Genomic DNA, 22920 nt, shown 5'->3' with positions numbered 1-22920 from the left:
ACTGGATCCTGATGCTGCTAACTTGTGTGCTACTTTGGTCCCTGCACAAGTGATTGCTGATTGTGATGGGAAAGTTTCCTACAACAGGGGAAGAAACAAAGCAGCTCTGCCAAGGAATATCCAGCAGAGGATTGGCAAATACCTCCAGGAAAGTTTCCCAGAGATCTCTATGGAGGATTTTCATGAAATCTAGGTGTGCATTAACACACTTTTCCACCGCACTGCCTAGCTGAACAGGGGAATGGGAAGCACATGCAAACACAGCTACTCTTGTGCATTTCTATCCCTTCAACCAGCAGAATAATTCAACCAAGCAAAGGACAGTTGTATCTCATGTAACTGAGCAGTATCAGCTCAAAAAAATCACTTACCCAAGCTCCCCTCTCCTGCATCCTGCACGCCAGAGCTGGAGAACTGGGACTGGCTTGAAGCCTCCTGGGTCAAGAAGAGGTCCTGGCTCCCCATATCAGCAAACAACCCAGTCCCGTGCTCCTTATAATCAACCAACTCGATCTTCTCATCCACAACTTCTTCATTGAGTTTGAGTCCAATGTCCGCTGCCTCCAGGCCTGTGGAGGTATCCACGGGTCTCCTGGTGGTGGAAGTGAGGTCACTGCTGATGATGGCTTTCAGGTCCTTATAGCAGCAGCAAGTTTTTGACTCTGCACCAGAGCGACAGTTTGAGTCCCTAGGATTTTGGTACCTTTGCTGCAGATCCTTGATTTTCACACAGCACTGCAGCGCATCCCATTCATAGTCCTTCTCTGCCATTAAATGAGAATTGACTGTACGTATCAAAGTTCCTTCAGCTGGAGCGGAGTTGGGACTGCACAGCCTCCTCTCCCCATATACTCAGCAGATCCAACAGCTCCGGTGTGCTCCAAGTGGGAGAGCGTTTGGTATGTGGAGCTGCCATGGTCAGCTGAGAAGATGCAATGTGAGCTCTCCAGGCTGACCAAGCAGGAAGTGGAATTTTAAAAATTCCTGGGACTTTAAAGCAGGAGGGGTGGATAGCTGCTGGACAGTGGAATTCAAACTGATGGCCAGAGTGGTCAGGATGGGCATTGTGGAACACTTCCTGGAGGCCATTTACCGCAACATAACCAAGTGCAGTGTCTACACTGATGCTTTGTGGCTAAAAGTTTGGTGCAAAAAGCTCTATGCCTCTCATCGAGATGGTTTTATTTTGTCGCAAAACCATGGGAGTTGGGATTGAAGTGTGTACACCACCACTGTTTTGGCGCAAAAAGCTGACTTTGGTCAACAAAAGTCAGATGTGTAGATCAGGCCTTAGGCCTTTAACTCAGTGAGAGGGGCAGAATTTAGGTGACACCACTCTTGACACCATCTCCCATTGGCTGTAGTAGCTGGTCCCCACATGGCATGCTGGCTTTGATGCATCTCATTTGTAGGTGCCTATCTCTCCCCATTCATTGAATAGGGAGTTTAGGCACCTTTCTGAAGCTTCATGGATCCCAATGTTGTTACAGTGCTTTTCTGGGCACCTAAAAGTTAGGTGCTGTGATACTCAGAATTGCAACACCTAAATCCTTTGTGGATCTAGGCCATACCATGACTGACTACTGTGAGCAGTTAGGATGCACTCTAGAGAATGAGAAATTCACTGTAAAATTTTACTACCCCAATCCAGAGTTATCTATGAAATCAAATTATTAACTGAGGTCAGGTCTACATTAAAAAGTTAGGTTGACCAAGCTACGTCCCTCAGGGATGTGAAAAATCCACACTCCTGAGTGACGTAGATAAGATGACCTAACCCCTGGTGTAGACAGCGTTAAATTGATGGAAGAATTTGTCCCTCAATCTAGCTGTAATGGAATGCTAATCTGTATTATACTGTTCAGCCACTAGGTGACACTGTGTGAAATACCTTATTTAAATGAATCTCAGTCATATGTGGTAGCGCGTGAAAGGATCTTGTGATGAATACATTGGGTGTATGAGCAATCTGTAGCCAATCCACATCTGGTACAGAAGAACATGACACTCGCTACTGCCTCTCAGGGAGGTGGAGTAACTACAGCTGTGGGAAGATCCCTCCTGTTACTATAGTGAATGGCTAAACTGAAGTGCTACAGTGGAGCAGCTGCAAGGCTGCCTTTGTGCAGCGGTATAGGTGTCACAGCCTGAGCTGTTAGCCTTTCTGCAATACTTTACTCTCCACATTTGGAATGGGGAATAAAAAGAGGCGCAACAGCACAAGAGACATGAATATACTTTAACAGGTAAGGAGGGCTGCATAATTCCACATGAGGAAAAGCAAAATAGTTTGTTTACTATATTCTTTACAGTCAGTCCAATAGGACATTTGCTCTATTTTATAACAAAGTCTATTGGTTAATTGTTATGTTTAATCATCAATCTACTAACTCCACAACTTCTAAGACTTATGCTTATTTAGGCCCTGATTCTGCACATTAAAGTCAATGGAAACTTTGCCACTGACTTCACTGGGAGCAGGATTTAAGACCTATGTGTACTTAATAAAAGTAAAATTACTCCAGGATTTTCATACTTAGATTCATCTGGGTTGTAGGAAGGTGCAGTGGCCTTCCTCAGAGCCTGGGCCTGAGGAAGGGCCGCAACGCTCAGAGCAGACAGTGAAAGAGCCGGCGGTTCAGTCTGCCCGGCAACCAAGACACCGGACAGGAATAGGTCCACCTGACCAGCCAATCGGGCAGCAGAGGGCATAGCTTCTGCCAGGGCAGGAGATATAAAAGGCAGGCCCCACAGCTCAATGAGGGACAGACTGCTGCTGGAGGCAGATGTGCTGTCCCGCCGGCTGCTGCGTAGGCCTGACCCCAGCTGGCCACTGCCCTGAGCAAGAGCCTCCTGGAGCAGAGGCGCCGGGAACGGCCCAAGCGACCAGGCCATACAGACTGGATCGGGCCTCCGGGCCCCAGGGACTGGACTGGGCCACCAGGCCCCAAGGACTGGATGGGGCTTCTGGGCCCCAGCAACTGGACCGAGCCTCCTGAGCCGGAGGGCTGGGAGATATCCTCGGAGGCCGGCCCTGACCTGGAGGAGCTGCTTGATGCCGACATCCTGGAGCCATGTGACCTGGAGGAGTTGCATTCTACAGAGGAGCCCCAGGAACCCTGTGACCTAGAGGAGCTGCCCTCCGCTGAGGAGCTCCCCGCCTTGCCGGCAGTCGACGAGGAAGGACTGGTAAGCCTGCCATGGGCCATGTACTCCAGTGACCCCGAGGACCTGACGATACAGGTACCTGGGGATATGGGGAGGAAGTGGCCCAGGGATGCCTTTGCCACTGCTAGGGCCCTGGGCTGGGACGCAGTGAAGACGGGTGGGCCTGCGTCCCCCTCCCCCCTTCTCTAGCCACCCGGGAGCATGTGTTCCACCCTGCCGCTACCGTCAGTGGACCCACTGCTTGCCCATCCTGCTTGAGGGCCGGGGCGATAGACTGCTTGCTTGCCTGTCCTGCTTGAGTGCCAGGGGCATTAGACTGCTTGACTGTCCGCCCCAACCTGGACGCTGGAACAAATCACATAAGGAGTGACTAACATTCCCCTTTTTGGAAGGTGCAGTGGCCTTCCTCCGAGCCTGGGCCTGAGGAAGGGCCACAACGACGGGGCCGGACAGGACCCCGTGCTACATGAGTAATAAGGGATTATATCCTCCTTGTCAATGAAAGATAGCAATATGGATTACCCATTTAGCAGAGCACTAAAAATCTGTTCAGACAAAATTCCAATGTATTTCTAGCCTGAAAGATTTTTTTTCTTTTCTGAAGTCATTTTGAATGGCAACTGAAAAAGAAATTTAATTAGTTGAACATTTGGCCCCAAATCCTTAAAAATAATGAATAAAGTAAATCACTGCTTCTTTTGGAAGAAACAGATCTTTGAGCTCCCAAAGTCATATGATGCCAAGGAAATATCTGTAGGAACCTGCAGTAAAGTAAGTAAAGCTGAAATTTCCAGCAAAGGAGGATCTGATGCAAAACCTTCAACTTTTTTGCTGTTGTTTGAATATGGGTTCTGAATCAGATATTTCCAGTTGGAACTTATTCTAAAATGATATTTTGAGCCTTTAAGTATCTAGAGTGTTAGACATCAGCCTCTGTACTATGTTTTAACCCTTATGAGGATAAAGATAATTTAAAAAACCCCTCTATGGCCTATTGACTCAGACATAAAAATGATTCCAATGTCATTTGACATAGGTTTCTCAGTGGTATGAGTCCTATAATTAGAGGATTTATATTGGATTTCAAAACAAGACAATGTTCCAGACAGAATTAAAAGAAACTAACATATCAAATTCACATAGTTATCAACAGTTATCACCCTCTTCAGGCTATTAATCAAAATATCTCTAGGGTCTGTCTGACTGCTTCTTTCAGTGTAAATGTTTTATCAGTTTCAGACACTTTCTTTCCCATTAAATCATTATCTGGCTGGCATTTATTTTAAGACTTTACTCACCACAAGGTTGACAGCAGTTCCTTTAATAAAGATACAGTCACTAGAAATGGTGACAATGTTAATATAACTAGGACTGGGCGTACCTTTTACGGTGAACAATTTATATGATGAATTATCTTTTTCTGTTCATTAACTGTCTATGAACATATTTGAGTTTTATATGAATTGCTTTCTTCTTTTTAATTATTCATCCAATTTTTAATGTGAACAGTTTCCAGCAACTAGAGTGCTCACTAACGGGTCAGAGACTACTGTTATGGGCATTCACTATTCATCATTGGCTATCTGCACTGTGTGATTGGTCACCTAAGTTGACTTTCTATTGTTTATTTTCGCTGATTGGAAGATTTCCCAAACCCACAAATACTTTCAAAATGGCCAAGTGTTCAATGTCAGCACAAATACACTTGCAATGGATTCACGAAAAGATTTGTGACAGTTTCTCTTCTGGTAACCTTTCTTGTGAACAAAAATTTGCTTAGGTCAATGTTCATGGAAAATAAATAAAAGGGGGCACAAATACTACAGAAGTAAATTGACAATTTTTATTCAAGGAAATGTTTATGAATCCTTCTGTAAAATTACCCCCCAGGTCTAGTAATGACTTAAGTTAACCAATTGAACTAACATCTTACCAGCACTGATTCAGGTCTATCAGGTCTTCTAACATTTGTAAGTGTAGCTCCAGAGATGTTTGCTAAAGATACACAGTTGCCGTACTAATCTTCATGGTCCTCCCCACTCATTGTACTTAACGATTTGTGCACTGAGAGCCAGATCCTCAACTGTTGTAAACCAGCTTATTTCCATTTACTTTAATGGAGTTGTCAGCTGAGAATTTGGCCTTGAACATTACCGTTTGAGGGTCTCAATGAAAAGCGCTTAGATTGCAAATTGATATTGTACTGCAGCAATAAAATTAACACATTTGCAACACGAAGGGAAGAACTGTAGGATTTTCAAGGAAAAGGTATTTTTTGACAGAGTGAAAAATATTCCCCCAAGAAAAAGTCTGTGTTGTGTGGAACCAGAGTGAGGTTTAGGCGGGATAGGACCGAAGAGCAGGAGAAACTTCCAATCAAGTCTTTCCATATTGTGATAAATAAAGACAATAGGGGATCATGTACAGCTATTGTCATGTGTTGCTCTATTTAATATACATTCTTGTATACTAGAGTACCTGCATCTCATTTCACACTGAGGCAAAGACATGGAAACCAGTGGAAACCAGTGGAATTCAGCTCCCAAAGCAATGGAGTGAAACTCTCTCACATGGTTAGTAAATGTCATAAAAGGATTAGACATATATACAGAGAAGACTACCATTTAGCGTTAAACTAACATAACATAAAAACTATCAATCTTCTTGCTTCAGGTCATGAATGTCAGGAACAAATTATATACACACCCACCCACAAAAACCCTGATGATATAATATTGCTCAGTTAGTTGCATAAATAGAGATGGGCTCAGAACAAACTTCAGTATCATAATGCCACAGAATTTAGAAGTTTGTAAAATCTGAATCAAAATCTAATTTTAGCAAATTAACTTTATCTTTATAATGGGGTGATCACATGATTTTAAAATGTTTGGTATCTGGATATGACTTTACAGCTTGAGTTGGCATATTGTTTATTCTGCAGACAGGTCATGTAAAGATATTCATTAAAAAATTCACAAATTTATTTCATATTTCACATTTCTTTCTCTTTTAAAAATATAAGAACTATCAGCAGAACAACACATTTTTATTGGTTAAAAAAATACTTTTGACTTCTGCCCTCCTCATTTTCTGAGCACCCTTCAATGTATTCTGCTATTCTGTTTTTTTCCCCTTCAAATTGCTACTTTAACCCATGAATTGAGAAAATGACATGTAAGCGGATTGTATGCACTTCAGTTAGTTTTTTTTTTAAATAGTTTTTTTGGGAGAGGAGATTTCCTATATGTTAATGTCTGTTGTTAAATATATAATCTAGATTAGACCTGTTTTTTAAACTCTTCAGCACAAAAGGGACCTTGTTTTACATATGTATAGTAATTCTTTGAATGCGAATTGACTACCACCATTTAATTTATCTTTGCAGATTAAACAAAATTTAAAAAAAAATGCTTTAGATAACAGAAATGGGAACTTGACTAATTAAATATTGCCTGCTTTGTATACATATCATAATCACACTAAATATGTCTCATTTTGAGTTGGACCATATATGCTTTGTCTCATAAGTATACATTACTACATGAAAGAAGAGGTAAATGAAGGGGATTGAGAAGAAACTAAGGCTTGGTCTGGACACAGTTTTGTGTCAATGTAACTATGTGGGTGGATGTGTAATTTTTTAAAATCAAAATGGTTATACTGGCACAATTCCTAATGTGGATGCAGATATACAAGCATAAAGGTGTCTTTTACTGAATATTTTATTCTTCAACCCATATGGGATTAAGCTATATTGATATAATCACTTTTATGCCAATATTACCATGTCCACACTATGAGGAGTTATAATTCTTTAACTATTTTGGTATAATTAAAACAGTTTGACATTCCTGTATAGACAAGGCCAACTGTGCTGTGTGGACTAATTTCTCTCTAATGAAATCCTGGACAAATTTCCATTGATTAAAGCAAAAGAAAGTGTGCCTTCTTCAGGTCAAATTTATTCAGCCCAACTATGAGTCACTATCACAGTCTTTACTGTGCCTGCTGGATGGATGATTATTTTTGGCTAAAATAAGATAGGCAAAAATAATGAAACAATCAGTGGGGCAAATTGTCCAAGATTGACACCTGGTAGAACCTCACTGCCATCAATGATGAGTTCAGGTCAGTGCTTAGATGGGTACTATGGAAAATTGATAGATGGATAGTTAGATATGTTCTTTAGTTCTTGATGACTCTATAGAGAAGCTGACTCCTAACAGTTATGAAAAAGGCAAGAGGAAACTTTTATGTTATTTTTACCTGTTCAAGTACTTTGACAGTTAGAACTGACATGAGGCTTTTTATGAAGTGATGCTCTAGTGACACGTGAAACAACTGTGAGAGTAGCACTAGAAATAATGGTAGCATGAGAATGTCCCTTTTAGTTAGCTTTTACTGACATTATAGAACATATAGAGTGCAAAGCATTAAAAGTTGTCATAGTGGCTGTGGCCATTAACTTTCAATAATGATGTAATCATTTTCATTGTCTTTGAGAGCTTAGTTTCAGACTAGCACTCCTAAGGAAATAGCAGTTGAAAAACGAAAATTGAAGGAGAGAACAGACACACACAGAACATATGACAAATTACAAGGAACTGTTGATAATATTAATAGATTGTTGATGATGTGATAACAAAATCACCACCATTGTGACCACTGCTCAGAGAATACAGAATAGAATGCTATGTGCATAGGTACTTATCCTTGTCATGATCATGGAGAACACTTTCACAGTTACCGGGCTAACTGCACCTCTGCTCTCCCCTGGTCTCTTGGGAGTGCACCCCCTCTCCAGTTTTGGGTCTTGAGTTGTCACCTTTCTTGGAGTGGACTCGTGATTCTCTCACTCTCAGACCAGATGTTGGGTTGCAGTCACCCAATACTAATTGTGATTATTTCAGTAGGCCTGACTTTTCTTCAGTACTTGCAGTTCTGTTTCCTCTGGCAGCAGTGGCCAGTGATTAATAGAGTGATGAAACAGTCTTCTTAAAACAAAGTATTATTTAGATAGAATAAAATAATTTAATAGAAAAAGATCTTAAAACAATAAACAGGCTATACATGTCTATCCACATGGACATCCCGGTAGGTCTAAGCTTCTTATAGACTCTCTTCAAGACTGCAAGGGCCTGGGTAACAGTCTTTCCTCAACACACAGAACAGTTATTTCTCACCCTTTTTTGGGGAGTGTTGCCTTAAATTTTGCCCAACTCTTTGATCAAATCTCTGCTCACTTTTTAACAATTTATACCCTTTGATCTGTTAATGTATCCGAGGGTGCTGAGGGAGTTGGCTGATGTTTTTGCAGAGCCATTGGCCATTATCTTTGAAAACTCATAGCGATTGAGGGAGGTCCCAGATGATTGGAAAAAGGCAAATATAGTGCCCATCTTTCAAAAAAGGGAAGAAGGAGGAACCAGGAACTACAGACCAGTAAGCCTCACTTCAGTCTGAGGAAAAATCATGGAGCAGGTCCTCAAGAAATCCATTTTGAGGCTTTTGGAAGAGAGGAAGGTGATCAGAAATAGTCAGCATGGATTCACCAAGGGTAAGTCATGTCTGACCAACTTGATTGCCTTCTCTGATGAGATGACTGGCTCTGTGGATGTGTGGATGTGATATACCTTGACTTTAGCAAAGCTTTTGATATGATCTCCCACAGTATTCTTATCAGCAAGTTAAAGAAGTATGGGTTGGATGAATGGACTATAAGATGGATAGAAAGCTGGCTAGATCATCGGGTTCAACGTGTAGTGATCAATGACTCAGTGTCTAGTTGGCAGCTGGTGATAAGTGGAGTGCCCCAGTGGTCAGTGCTGGGGACAGTTTTGTTCAACATCTTCATTAATGATCTGGAGGATAGGGTGGATTGCACCCTAAGCAAGTTTACAGATGACAGTAATCTGTGGGGAGTGGTAGATATGTTGGAGGGTAGGGATAGGATAAAGAATGACCTAGGCAAATTGGAGGATTGGGCCAAAAAAAAATCTGATGAGATTCAACAAGGACAAGTGCAGAGTCTTGCATTTAGGACAGAAGAATCCCATGCGCTGCTACAGACTGGGGACCGACTGGCTAGGCAGAAGTTCTGCAGAATAGGACCTGGGGGTTACAGTGGACAAGAAGCTGGACAAGAGTTAGCAGTTTGCACTTATTGCCAAGAAGGCTGACATACTGAGCTGCATTAGTAGGAGCATAGACAGCAGATCGGGGGACTTGATCATCCCCCTCTATTTGGCACTGGTGAGGCCGCATTTGGAGTATTGTGTCCAGTTTTGGGTTCCCCAATACAGAAAGGATGTGGATAAATTGGAGAGAGTCCAGAGGAGGGCAACAAAATAATTAGGGGGCTGGAGCACATGACTTATGAGGAGAGGCTGAGTGAACTAGGCTTGTTTAGTCTGCAGAAGGAAGAATAAGGGGGAAATTGATAGCAGCCTTTAAATACCTGAAGGAGGGTTCCAGGGGGGATGGAGCTAGACTGTTCTCAGTGGTAGCAGATGACAGAACTAGGAGTAATGATCTCAAGTTGCAGTGGGGGAGGTCTAGGCTGGATATTAGGAAAAACTTTTTCACATGGAGGGTGGTGAAGCAATGGAATGGCTTACCTAGGGAGGTGGCGGAATCTCCATCCTTAGAGGTTTTTAAGGTGCACCTTTACAAAGATCTGGCTGGGATGATTTAGTTGGGGTTGGTCCTGATTTGAGCAGGGGATGGGACTAGATGACCTCCTGAGATCCCTTCCAACCCTAATGTTCTATGATTCTATGAATTCTCAGCACTGGTAAAACAGCTGAGTAACTTGGTGGTGAATCTGGAAGTCCTGTAATTATCCCCCCAACTGTTTATTGGGAGATAGTGTATCTCTAGTTATTGTGTTGCTTTCCTACTTGTTTTTCCAATAATCTCCTATTAAGCTAGTTCAATACAGTCATACAGGAAAGTTAATGACCCCATACACAATAACTTCACCTCACTGACCAGGTCACATTCAGTGTTCATAGAATCATTACATAGAGTATTCTTAGGTTATTACATAGCAACTCCACATCCGCCACAAACACATCCCGGAAAACTTTCTGTCTGCAAATATTGAGTCAAATTCATCCCCGCTATAACTCTATTGAAGGTTAACTGGCAGCGAACATTTTTTAAAAGTGGCAATCCTAAAGTGCCTGAACACTGGCGGCCTTAAGGAGCAGTGAGGGCAGGGAGTAGCATGGTATACTCTGGATTAAACCATAGTGATGGCTGCTTTAATTTACGCTGTTGGCTGAGCCAATCCTCAGCAGCTTTGGGGTTAGAAAGGAAGTAAAAGGAGTACTCGATGCCATGGCACTAAGCACATGTTGGCTGGACCTGAGAATTGGGCCCTTTGCTTCTTACTCACATATAAAATGAGGATTAATTAAAAAATGGAGATAGCTGTTGTAGAATAGTTAAAAAATGTTTGTAGTCAAGGTAAAACACAGTAGGGTAGATGGAAAACAAATAATTTTGGTTAAGTTTTCTGGAATGTATAAAATCTAACAATATTATTGATGCAGCAAACTCCATTTTTTTTTTGAAGTATGAAAGAAAGAGAGGAATGATAAAGCTGTGAGTCATAGTTATGTCCTGATCCTGAAGTACATACGCAGGCAGCACTCTTATTGGTCTCAGTGGGAGACTTGCTTGCATAATGACTGCAGGATCAGGCCCGTTATGAGTGCTTAGTCAGTCTAAGCCTCTAAGATTTAGTGTGTTTATATATTAATTAGTTTAGAAGGAGTGGGAGTATATTTTTATTTCTTGCAAACCTTGTTGCTTGGTGTGTTTTCTGAACTTATGTTTAAATGGTAATAACTCATGATGAATAAATTGAATGACAAGATGGCAAAATATTTTGCTTAGAAAGTGGGAACAGCAAAATTGAACTGTTCACACAACACATTTTTTCACCTCTAAAGAGAAGTTGTCTGTCCATTACCAGAGAGGAGCTAAGTAGCATAGTTGTGGTGAGAATTAGCTGCTAGGATTTGCAAAGTTTCTCTGCATCTCTAAATATTTCATTTTAGTTTGAGAGCTAAATGATTTTTATTTGACTAAAAAAATAAACAGGGAAAACTACACATTTTTAATATGTGATCTTTCTTCCCTACATCCTCAACCCATTCAATAAAGCAGGCATAAAATACCTGACTTTTCCCAAAGGACCATATATTTCATCGTACCTGGAATTTCAGCACGGTAGGGATCTCATTATTATTGTATATAGATGTACTTCCTCTTGCAAGCACTCCCTTGGCTATTCACCCAGAAGTCATCATAAACTACAGAATTCACTTATGTCACAGATTTCCCAGGTTGTAGCTCCTGGTGTTCTTTATTGCTTTTGCACTGAAAGGGTGCCAAGTGAAAAGTTACTATAAGGAATATGTGTGTGTGTTTAGAGTCTATGCTTCTGTATACAAAGTAAATGAAAGGTTATATTGCTGATTTTCCATTATGAATGAATAAATACTTTACAAGGAATGAGAGCATCAAAAAATGCAGAGGCATTTGGTGATTAAAGACCTGTTTCCTAATATTCTCTTGTAATAAGGAAACGCACATGATAAATCAGTGAAATGCACTGGGTGCTTTTACATCCATTAATGAGACGGGGACTGCATATTCTCCCAGCTTGCTTCATGAATATTTAATAGCATATTATATCATTAGGCTGCTAGCTTACAAGCCATTGATTTGAATCAAATTTACAACTGTGTAACAATGTTTAATTTATAATTGTCTGAACCAGCTGCCGTTGTCCCCCAAAATAAAAAAAGGCAGGGGCTGATCATCAATCAATTGATTGCGAATGCAATGCAAAGCCAGTGCAAGATAAGAAAAGTAATTTTTGTACAGGAGCATAGATGTAAGAGAGAAATAGGAGAGAAATGTGATCACCCATGATTGATAGTGTCATGATTGCTTTGTGCTGTCTCTCTGGAAGAAGCTGAAACCTGATGTAAATAAGTTGCTTACACAGTCATTAATTGTACATTCATGCTAGTGTCTTCATTGCTTGCTAGCAATTCCTACTGCTCAGTTAGCAAATAAATGAGAGATATTAATTTATTTTCTCAGTGTAGCTGCATACTAGCTCCAAGGAGACCACCTAAGAAGTGCTTAGTCTGCCAGAGGCTACAGATGGGGCTGAGATATAAAAATGTACACACTACATCAGTGCCTGTTTGCAGAGATTTGGTGTCCTCCTCATATTTGATCTCTGTAGGCTGCAGTATACTAGTACTCACGTTAAGTTTGTTGAACCCTCTGGAAAGTTAACAAAACCTGTTAAGTTTGCTAAACTCAAGAGTCCCACATCTGCTCTTCCCATGAAAAAGGCAGAACCCCAAACCAAGCAATCACTATTTCAAGTCACTTTGACATCAGTTTCGGTTTAAGAATTCTTAAATTCTTTGCTTGTGATTCTTCTGGAAGCTTCTCACTTTCTGGCTTGCCCCAGGCAAGAGAGTTGGATGTTGTGCACAGTGTCCCTTAAGAACGTCTGGACAGGGAAGAGCTATTTCAGGTTCAAAATGTGTATGATTGGCTTTATTTCTCACATATACAGTGTTAATGTATAGTGCAGCAACAGCCAAAAAACAGTCCAGGCTGAAATACTCCCCTCAGAAACCTGTGGGTTGAATTCTGACTAGCTCTGCACACATGCACAAAGGTGGGAAGAGGTGAAAGAAAGTGGAAAGTGGGATTCCATAAAGTGGTACTAGATTTCCTAATTGGGGTAGGATAAGGTGAGAGCTATGCCATAACTCAGTTGCTCATAAAGTCAGTGGAGCAAGAACTCAACATCTCTGAAACCCAGGCTCCATTGCATGCCTGTTTTGCGTGTGGGTGTGGGTGTAGAGTGATATATCTGAAACAAAAATCTCTGCTTAACCTTAACTGTGGAAGCTGCTATAACACCTCCATATCAAACAAACACATGTGCACAGAAATGGCTGACATTAATAGATATTTTCCTATGGTTGTTTTGCATTGTTATTTACTTGTAAACTTTGCATGAAGAACAAAAATAACCATAGAGAAACCAGAGTGAATATTTTACTTTGTGTTTTTGAATATACCCTGATCCTGGATACATTTTCTTTTGACAATGTAACACACACAGCATATGGTGTGGTTTTAAAGCTTATTCTTGTTTCTTAAAACATGGATATGATACAAATGTGTGTATATTTAATGATGTGATGAGTCTTCACTGACTTTTATCTTTTCATATTCCTAGAGATCTGAGAAGTTCTATGTGGCTGTTCCACTCATGAGCTATCAGGTTTCTGTTAATGAGTTAAAATCATAAACAGCTGAAGACATTTATTTCTATATACACATTCTGCAGTCCCTATAGTCATAACATAACCCTCTGCCCCCTATAGTTTTTGCCTTGAACTCTCTTCAGGGACTCAGTCCGTGTTTCATTCAGCCTTATTATGACACAGCAGCTGTCTTTAGCAGTCAACTCTCATTTACCTCAGCAGGATTAACTGCAATTCTACTGTATTCATTATTTTCAGCTGACACCTCATTGTCCTACTTGATCCTTTGTACATGTCTGCTGACAAAACAAAAAAAAAAGGCAAGAAATCATGAAAGTCTCAGGGGAAGAGTATGGGATCATTCTTTTAAATAAACGTGAATGGTGGATGTTTACCTACAAGGAAATGAAAATCAGATAAGAAAACAGAAGAATCCTGAGTGTCACTGCTAAATGGTGAGATGTTAATTTCTGTCATAGGCCCAGCATCCCCACATGCTTTCTGAAGGGCTATAAATAAAGTTGTTCATGCAGGGCTTTTTTCTTTTGTTTGCTTCCCTTCACTTGCAAATCACTGCCACTGCAGTTCTTTCAGCTTCACTGAAGCCAAGAACCGCTTTAGTAAAAGAGCAAAGTTCCAATTATAACAAGTGTTGCAGTTTTAAGTGAATTTACCCTAGGTTTACTGTTATTCATTATTTCAGTAGTGCCCACTGTGGGACTACAGTCTCTGCCTTGAAGAGTTTATGTAACCTTTGGGTGGGCTAGAGTTTACTTCACTGACTTTCTCCAGTGCCATAGGCTGCACATACCTCTTGCATTGGGGGCGGCTGGCTCCGCCTTCTCCCTCGCCAAGTCCCTGCTCCACCTCAGACCCCACTTGACCTGTTCCCTTGAGGACCCCCCCACTAGCTGCTTGTGCCAGTCCGTCTCTCCCCCACATTGCTGGGCTGTATAGTTAAGCTGTTCCAGCATCAGCACCATGCACAGCAGCCACAGGGGAGAGGGCCGAGAGTCATGGGGGGTGGGGGAGCTGAGAGGAGCAGGCAGGAGGACCCTCAGGGAAAGAAGTAGAGGGAGGGTGAGACCATGGGGGTGGGGGAGAAGAGATGGAGCAGTGGCAGGAAGAAGAGCAGCATGGGTGGGGCCACAGGGGCAGAGGCCAAACGGGAACAGCTGTTTGGGGAGGCTTAGACTCCCCAAGCCTCTTATACCTGCCACCCATGTCCAGTGTTTACGAAAACTGAACTCCCTCTGAAAAGCACTTGGAGACCCAGAATTCAGACACTGAAGATTTTCAGCAAGGATTGCACAGGGTTGCCTTCCCCACAACCAAGTCCAAAAAAAACCCAAAATGAATATACTTAATTCTTAAGTATTGACTTTATAAAAACTTGTAAAGAAACATAATAATAACAACTTAATTTCTGCAACATAACAAGGCAACTTGATAATTCATATACATTATGTTCAGTTATACATAAACATAAATAAAGAGCACAAATTAAATCTAACCAGATCAGTCCCCACAGGAACATAGTGAGAAATAACTCAGAGTTCCCAAAAGCATAGACTGAGTTCACCTGAATCTCAGTTGCAGTTCTTGATCGCCAAAATCTATACAGTCTGCTGAGTCCAAAGCACTGCAACAGTATCCTCTCTCCTCTTGCTTGCAGAAACCTCCAACTGGAACCCGTGCAGACTCTTCCTCCTCCTCTGCTGAAATCACTCAGTTAACTAGTGAGCTAACTAATTAACCAACCACTCAAATTAAGTATATAAATAAAAAAAAACCCCTGTTACAAGAAAAATACAAAACTGAAAATAGCAAAATATAGATGACTCTTTTCCCATCATATTTAAACAAGAGAAGAGTTGAGACAATTTAACTAAAGCAGTTTGGCTAAAATCAATTAACAATCAAAGTATATAACGAAAATAAAAAATTAGTTTTCCCTATCAGTTTCCCTTTCTATAATTAATACTGTCAGGGCTTCTCTGTTGGAGGCTTAACAGCGTCACTAACTGCTGCAAAATGCTTTGGAAGTAGGAGGGAACCGCCCTGCTTTCTGTATCTATGGCTCATCTTCTCCCAGTCCACACAGTGCATATGGCCTTTTGTAAAGCAGCTGTCCTGACTACTCGCCCTCAATGGAGCCTGAGTCCATCTACAGGGAACCTATTGAGCATACCCCAAACTACCACACCCAAATCCAGAAACGTCTGAGTTTGGAGTGCTAATTTTGTATTTGCCCAGCAACAACGACTCAGACATAACTCATTCCTATCTTCCCTTTCTTTATTGATCTCTTAAAGAGATATCTCTCTATTAAGAATGTGGGTTACACTTAGGCCATGTCTATACTGACGGTGGCAAATTCGCCGCCGCCAGATCGATCTTTCTGGATCGATTGAGCAGTCAGTGTAGACCCGCTCAATCAATCAGGAAGTCGACTGAGTAAATCCACCCCCTCGAATAGCGTAGCGCTGCGGCAATGGGAACAGTGTTCCCGTTGGCAGTGTAGACAGCACGCAGACGGGAAGCAGAGCAGTCGATGTGAGTTATGTCAGCTACTCTGCATAGTTTGCGTAACTCCCGTCAACTGCCACCGAATTGCCACGTGAGTGTGGACCACGCCTTAGTCTAATTTACTATTCCATGTTACCATCCCGACCAAATAAGCATTTTTACTGGGATAAGCCTAGCAAAGGGAATGTTAATATCTTCCTTATGGAAGTTCCAATTTGTACCCTACAAGAAAGGCTTTGACTCAGAAAGGATTTAGTACTGCTCACCTACCAGACAAAATATGCAGTTATTGTGTAGTAGAGGCCAAAGATAAAAAGCTATATAGATCACAATGGAAAATTGTTTGTTATTATTTAGGAACATTGGTACATTATAGTGCATAAATTAATCAATCTTTGTTTTCTAATGTGAGGATCCAGAATCTGACATAAAGCCTAAATGGTAATATGGTTCTGCAGGGATTTAATAAGTTAAAAAACCTGTCTAGTAAAGGAATTGTATGCACCGCTGGGACTGGAGAGACTACAGGCCTGATTCTCCACTGCTTGACCCACGTGTAGTCATTTGTATCTCTGCAAAAATTAATGAAAAGTGTGTGTAAAATGTTGCTAAATGTTGTAAAATATGCATTTTGCACACGTGTAAGTGACTATGAGATATAAAGGAGTAGAAAATCAAGCCAATATCTTTGTGCAATATTAGTTGATAGCATCTGCCCCTTGGGAGGTTAAGGTTATTAACTTCTGTGACTGTGGAGCAGACACTTGCCTTCAGTCAGCCATAACATTTAGGTGTTGTGACAATATTTGGTCAAAGACAGCAGCCAATATTTTATAAAAGGATGTTTTATATTAGTCACTGATTCCTTATACATAAATGTGTCTTTCAGCCTTCTAGTAGTATTATTTACTAGTCTTAGATTGATAGTAAAAAAGAAATTAAATAATCCTACTATACCTTGACATACTAAAATTCAGATAGTTTCATAATTATCTACCAGATAAATATGATTTATGGAAATGTTCACGGCTACAATCTGAAATGGGAATTGTGACCTCATATTACTTGTATTTATATATAAATAGAATGCCTTGCATAACTGCCTTGTGGAAAGAATTAATATAATTTTGTGTAAATTGCTACCTCTGAATATTCATATAAGGAGCACGTCATTTGTTGAAATCTGAGAAAAAGATCTGATCTTTTCTTGACTTCAGATGGATGAGTCAGATTTGGGAGGTTTTTTCTCCTGTAGTGAGTGACCCATAATGAATGAGGCCACTAAATTCTAAGATGCTAGCTCAATGGGGACATGAAAATTAATTGTGTCAGTGAGTAAGTAACCAGTTATAAACATCACTATTATATAAATAGAACTGTGCTATATTGGTTTAATGCCAGGAGAACAATTGTATATTTGGGAAAGAGCTGAACGACATAAAATGTAGTGACCAAACAATCACATCTCAGCTTGCAGTCAACATTTTGGCTACAAAAAGAGTAGTGATCAAGTCCTTGGAACTGCAGACCTTCCATCCTCACATTTCCTATTCTCTGTTGGATATATCTTGTATCCCATTGACTTTACTCTGATTGAATCACTGAAGCTTCTTCCAATCTCTGATTGGGGCTTACAAATCCTTCAACTTGGGTTGTAGGTATTGTTATAGAACCAACCCTTTAAGGTATGCCTAGAGATGATCAAGATCAACAAACTCCAGCCTTCAAAGGGAACTATCACAGCTGGCCTATCTTGCCCCAATACCTTACCCAGTAACCCCAGGATAGAAACCTGTCAGATGTGTGACACATTCTTGTCTTAAATAACTTTAAGAAACCTGGAGTTTGCTTGTAGAGAAAGGAAGAGTCAGCTTTTGGAAAGGAGGTTTGCTGGCTTCCCCGCTGTATGAAGAAACTCAGTCCACATTTGCCAAACCTTTCTGAGCATGGGCTGTGGTTTGTGAACTTATCATTCTTCGAACTTACATTTGAATGAGTTGAGAATCAATGGGGAACAACTCTAATTTCTAAGCCTGGAATCTCTCAACGTATCTGGGTCTCTTGTCTCTCTTCTTTCACTGAGGCCTGACCTAATCATCTTGTTCCATTGAGGTGACTTTTACTTTTTCATTCCCCCTTTTTTATATTTCTCCTCTTCCTTCCTCTTGGAATTTTTCAATCCCTAGATAACACCCATTTCTCTTGAAGTCTCTTCTGAAGGAAATAAAATGTCCAGAAAAGTGTGAGAAGAGAGTGACAGGCCAACTTATTAACTCCACCTCTGTTTCCCCTGTCTATCTCTTTCCCTTATCTTTGACCACTATAGTAGAGGGGGAGGGTGGGATATGCTACTGCTGGTGAGGCAAGTGGCACCTTTATCTTCACTATCTCCATCTGCTACTGATCCTCCACTCTTACCCATACTCTACACTCAGACTTATACAGGTAGGTAGAGCAGCCAAGGGGCCAGTAGTTAAGTGAAAGGGGGGAGAAGCAAGTGTTGGATACATGGCATCCGCATCTTGAACAGTGCCCTCTAGTAATGGGAAATGAGAAGCACAGATTTAGGAAGACAACACCTCTCTTCCTGACAATTATCATCACTGTTAAAGTAGCTGTTACATATAAGGAAAAGAAGATGTACTGGTACTAGCAGCTATCTGGTCAGCAATCATATGGTCCTAGGCAGTTTGCTGGGGCCTCAGCATGACCCTGCCTCTAAATTTGCACCTGTAATTGTGTTATGCACAAATTTGTACATGTGCAAAATCACACACCCAACTTGAGAATCCAGTGTGAAGCACCTTTGAAAATGTAGCACTGTGTCAAATGTAAGGATACCTGTACATCACAGGTTATGAAAGCATCTTGATAGCAATCAGCGAGAAGATTGAATAGCTACCATGTCATGAGACCTCTGGCATCTGTGAGAAAACCTTAGTTATAATTATAATGTTTGGTTTTATTTGTCTTGAGATCTTCACATGAAGGTCATGATATTCATTAAAAAACATGTTTAAAAATGTACAAGTACAAAATGTTCATATGTCCTAAATCTTCTCATATTTTTAATGATTCTGTTTAAGAGAAACAAAGATAACAGAAAATATAAACTGCTTATATTTATATATATATACAATAGTTTTATTTTCAAGATCATTATAGACATTTCATTGTTGTACGATCATTTTAACAATAATCTTTTTTTTATTATATCACAGATATAGGAATTTATATAGCATCAGAGTTTTGACAAAGGAAATTGTCAGTTACCCTGGTGTTAACTTTAATTCATTTGTAAATTGTAAGACTGTTGGTTAAATTCTGCAAAAATTATAGCTTTTTCTTACATGTTAGGAAGTAGCATTAATGCAGTGACCTCACTGTTCTGTCAACACAAATCTGTGAAATACAGCTGTAAAGTGACATCATGCAATAACTTGACATATAACTGGTTTATAACCCTTAAATCTATCTTTCTCGGTATAGTCTCTACATTACAGGGCAAAGTTCTCTCCTTTACTCTCTCCAAACATCCACATAAACACTTACAATGAATTATGTTGCAGTCTGCCAGTGAGACAGAATATGCAAAATAAAGTCTTCCTTGGAGTACAACATAGATTTTGGAGAAGGATATTGACTGAAGGCCCATTCCCCCAGTCCTTCCTGAGGCAAACTTCCCATTGAATATAATGAAGTTTTGCGCTCATATTCCCCTCTTTCTCCATTGATATTGACAACTCCATTATCTTCTTCATCTCTCAAGCTCTCCACCTTGGGTATAAATACCTTTGACTCCCTGTCCTTCTCCCCTCACATCAACACATTGCCATATGTTTTTACTTCTCCCTCTCTAAGATGTATAAAATATGTTCCCTCCTATCTGTTACCACAATCAAAACATAGATATCATAATAACTCTTTCTGCTTCAACGTCTTCTCTAACCTGCCTGATGCTCCTCTTTTCAATTTGCCCTGCATTCATCAGCTAAAATTACCTCTCTCTGCCAACACTTTAATGTTGTCAGGCCCCCTCCCAAACCTCCTCTTTCTTTTGGCATAAAGTTCTGTGAAGCATCCACTCCTCATGTCAGCAACATGCCATGAAGGCTAGTTCTGCCCCTGGAGCTCTGACAGCCTAGAGGATGGGCAGACAGAAGGAGCTGGCCTCTCTATCCCATCTGAGTTCTGATTGGCTAGAGAGCTGGAAGGAAATCTTACCCCTATTTCCTGCTGCCCACTTTTCTTGCATTAGAGGATGGGGATGTCCTTTTGAGAAGAGACAGCAGTGCATCAGTAGAGGCCACAGATTGCTGCAGGGATGTAGAAGGCCCAGAGTTTGAACTCAGGATTGGGAGAGAGAGGCCCCAGAAGCAGACCCTGATTGTGTAGCCACTGGAGCTTGCATCGCATGCAGGACTTGGCTACTGTCAAAAAGGAAGAAGGTGTCCTGATTGGTGACTAAAAGACCAAGGTCGGAAGGGCCACTGAGAGGACTGTTTGTTTGCTGATGGAGTTGAGTTCCTTTGTGAAGCAATGAATTTATTATACTCCCATTAACTGTGCCATTCTTTGACCCTGTGGTTCTGTGATAAAGGTATTGAACTGGATCTGTGTATTGAAGTGATTCCTGGGTGAATTCCTGCCTGTCCAAGGCAAGGAGTAGAAGTGGGGCTGGCCCTCACCACAGTTCAAACACATGCTGACTTTTAAGGCTCTGCCCCATCTCCTTTCTCATTCCTGTCACTGCCAGCTCACCCTTGGAACACTCTTCTTGCTTTGTTCCTCTCTTCATCCTCTCCTTTCACTCTTGGCTTTGTACCAGTGGACAGCATTCCTCTCCCCATGCCTTTTCTCTCCTTCAGGCCTCTCATCCAGGCCCACTTCTTTGGCCTTGTTGTCCAGTGTTAACTTCCGCTCCTGTTCTGTCTCCCCTATTTCCATACCTTATGTCCCAATCCTGCATTGAAGTTTGTCTGGGCAGATCCCTGCAATGACTTCAGTGTGGCTCCATGTGGGCACCATCAGTACCATAATCTCTACTTTAAAATAGTCAGAACATACAATATTTGTTACTTGTATATTTGCCAACTCTCATGATTTCTGCCAAGTGACACAAATTTGGCGAGGGCTGGAGCCAATCTCTCAGAGAAGCAAGAAATTTCAGCTTTCTTGTTATTTTCAGTTCTGTCTGGGAGAAAACCCCCCTCTGATTGATTTTCTTCGCTATCTGTCCTCCTCCTTTGGAAGAGCAACCAATCAGAATTGCTGCAGGAGGCAGGCAGAGATTTTCCCCTGCCCCTAAAGAGCAGGGAGAAGAAGGAGCAACCAACACCATTGTCACAGAAAGGGAAAAAGGGAGCAGAAAGAGCTCAGCAGCTCAAGGTTGCTCTGCTCCCTCTCTTTCTCCTGTAAAAAATGGGTCATTTTTCTCTCTGCTACCTCTTCCTCTTTCCAGTCCTGCAACACCAAGCCTAAGAAAGAGGTTGAAGATCCTAGAGCTGCCCTCACTTCCCTGCATCTGGGAGAGGGGAGAAAAGGACCTTGTTGCAACTGTTCCCTCAGACCTGAGAGGGGGTGTGAAGAACCCTTGGAGCTGAAGGTGGGGCAGAGATAGGTGGTGGGGAAACAAGAAGAATTGATAAGGGAATTGGGTGTGTTTGCAGAATTAATTGATGGAGGGGTTGGTGGGAAGGAGACAAAGAATTATTTACTTAGTATTCTGGGCTTTGGGTGGAAGCTGGAAGCATTGCATTGACAGACAGTTAGCTAGAGTTGCTGCAATGGAGTCCCAAGTCACCTTACTATAATTTAAGGCAGTTGGCAACACTGTAAATTGTTTCACACATACTGGGGAGTGCAAAAATCAAAAGGCAGACCACAAAACCCCAAATATAATATATATTTTTAAAAAATCATGGTTTTGGGACCAATCTCATGATGTTTTGTGAAGTGCCTGACTCATGATTTTTGAATTTTTAAGGATTGGCATTACTGCACTCATATATATCACTCGTGTTATTTTTGTTTGTTGTAACTCTCCCTCCCCTCTCTTTATGTTTTATGTTATCTAAGTTAAGCTTTGATTCTGCAAATACTTATATCTGTGCATACAGCTACTCTCATCTGAGGTCCTACTGAAGTCAATGGAACTCCATGCTGAAATAGCTTCTTTTTAAGGACTGGGACCCTTTAGACTGTCAAATATTTGGGGTTGGATAATGTCTTTTTAATCTCTCAGTCATAGAATCATAGAATTGTAGAACTGGAAGGGACCTCACAAGGTCATCTAGTCAGTCCTCTGTACTTATAGCAGGACCAATCATTATTTAGACCAGTGATTCTCAACCTTTCCAGACTGCTGTATCCCTTTCAGGAATCTGACTTGTCTTGCATAACCCCAAGTTTCACTTCACTTAAAAACTACTTGCTTACAAAATCAGACATAAAAATACAAAAGTGTCACACCACACTATTACTGAAAAATTGCTTACTTTCCCATTTTTACTGAATAATTATAAATCAATTCAAATATAAATATTGTACTTACATTTCAGTGTACAGTATATAGAACAGTATAAACAAGTCATTGTTTGGATGAAATTTTAGTTTATATTGACTTTGCTAGTGCTTTTTATGTAGCCTGTTGTAAAAGTAGGTGAATATCTAGATAAGTTGATGTGACCCCTGGAAGACCTCTGTGTACCCCCAGGGTACATGTACCCCTGGTTCAGAACCACTTATCTAGACTATCCCTGACAGATGTTTGTTTAACCTGCTCTTAAAAAATCTCCACGACATCCCTGGGCAATTTATTCCAATGCTTAGCTCCCCAGACCGTTAGGAAGTTTTTCCTAATGTCCAATCTAAACTGCCCTTGCTGCAATTTAAGTCCATCGCTTCT

This window comes from Emydura macquarii, unplaced genomic scaffold, assembly GCF_026122565.2.
Source record: "Emydura macquarii macquarii isolate MOO-44397 ecotype Brisbane River unplaced genomic scaffold, CSIRO-AGI_Emac_v2 contig_212, whole genome shotgun sequence".
Lineage (NCBI taxonomy): Eukaryota > Metazoa > Chordata > Testudines > Chelidae > Emydura > Emydura macquarii.
The sequence above is the reverse complement of the archived record's forward strand: the minus strand, read 5'-3'. Positions refer to the sequence as shown.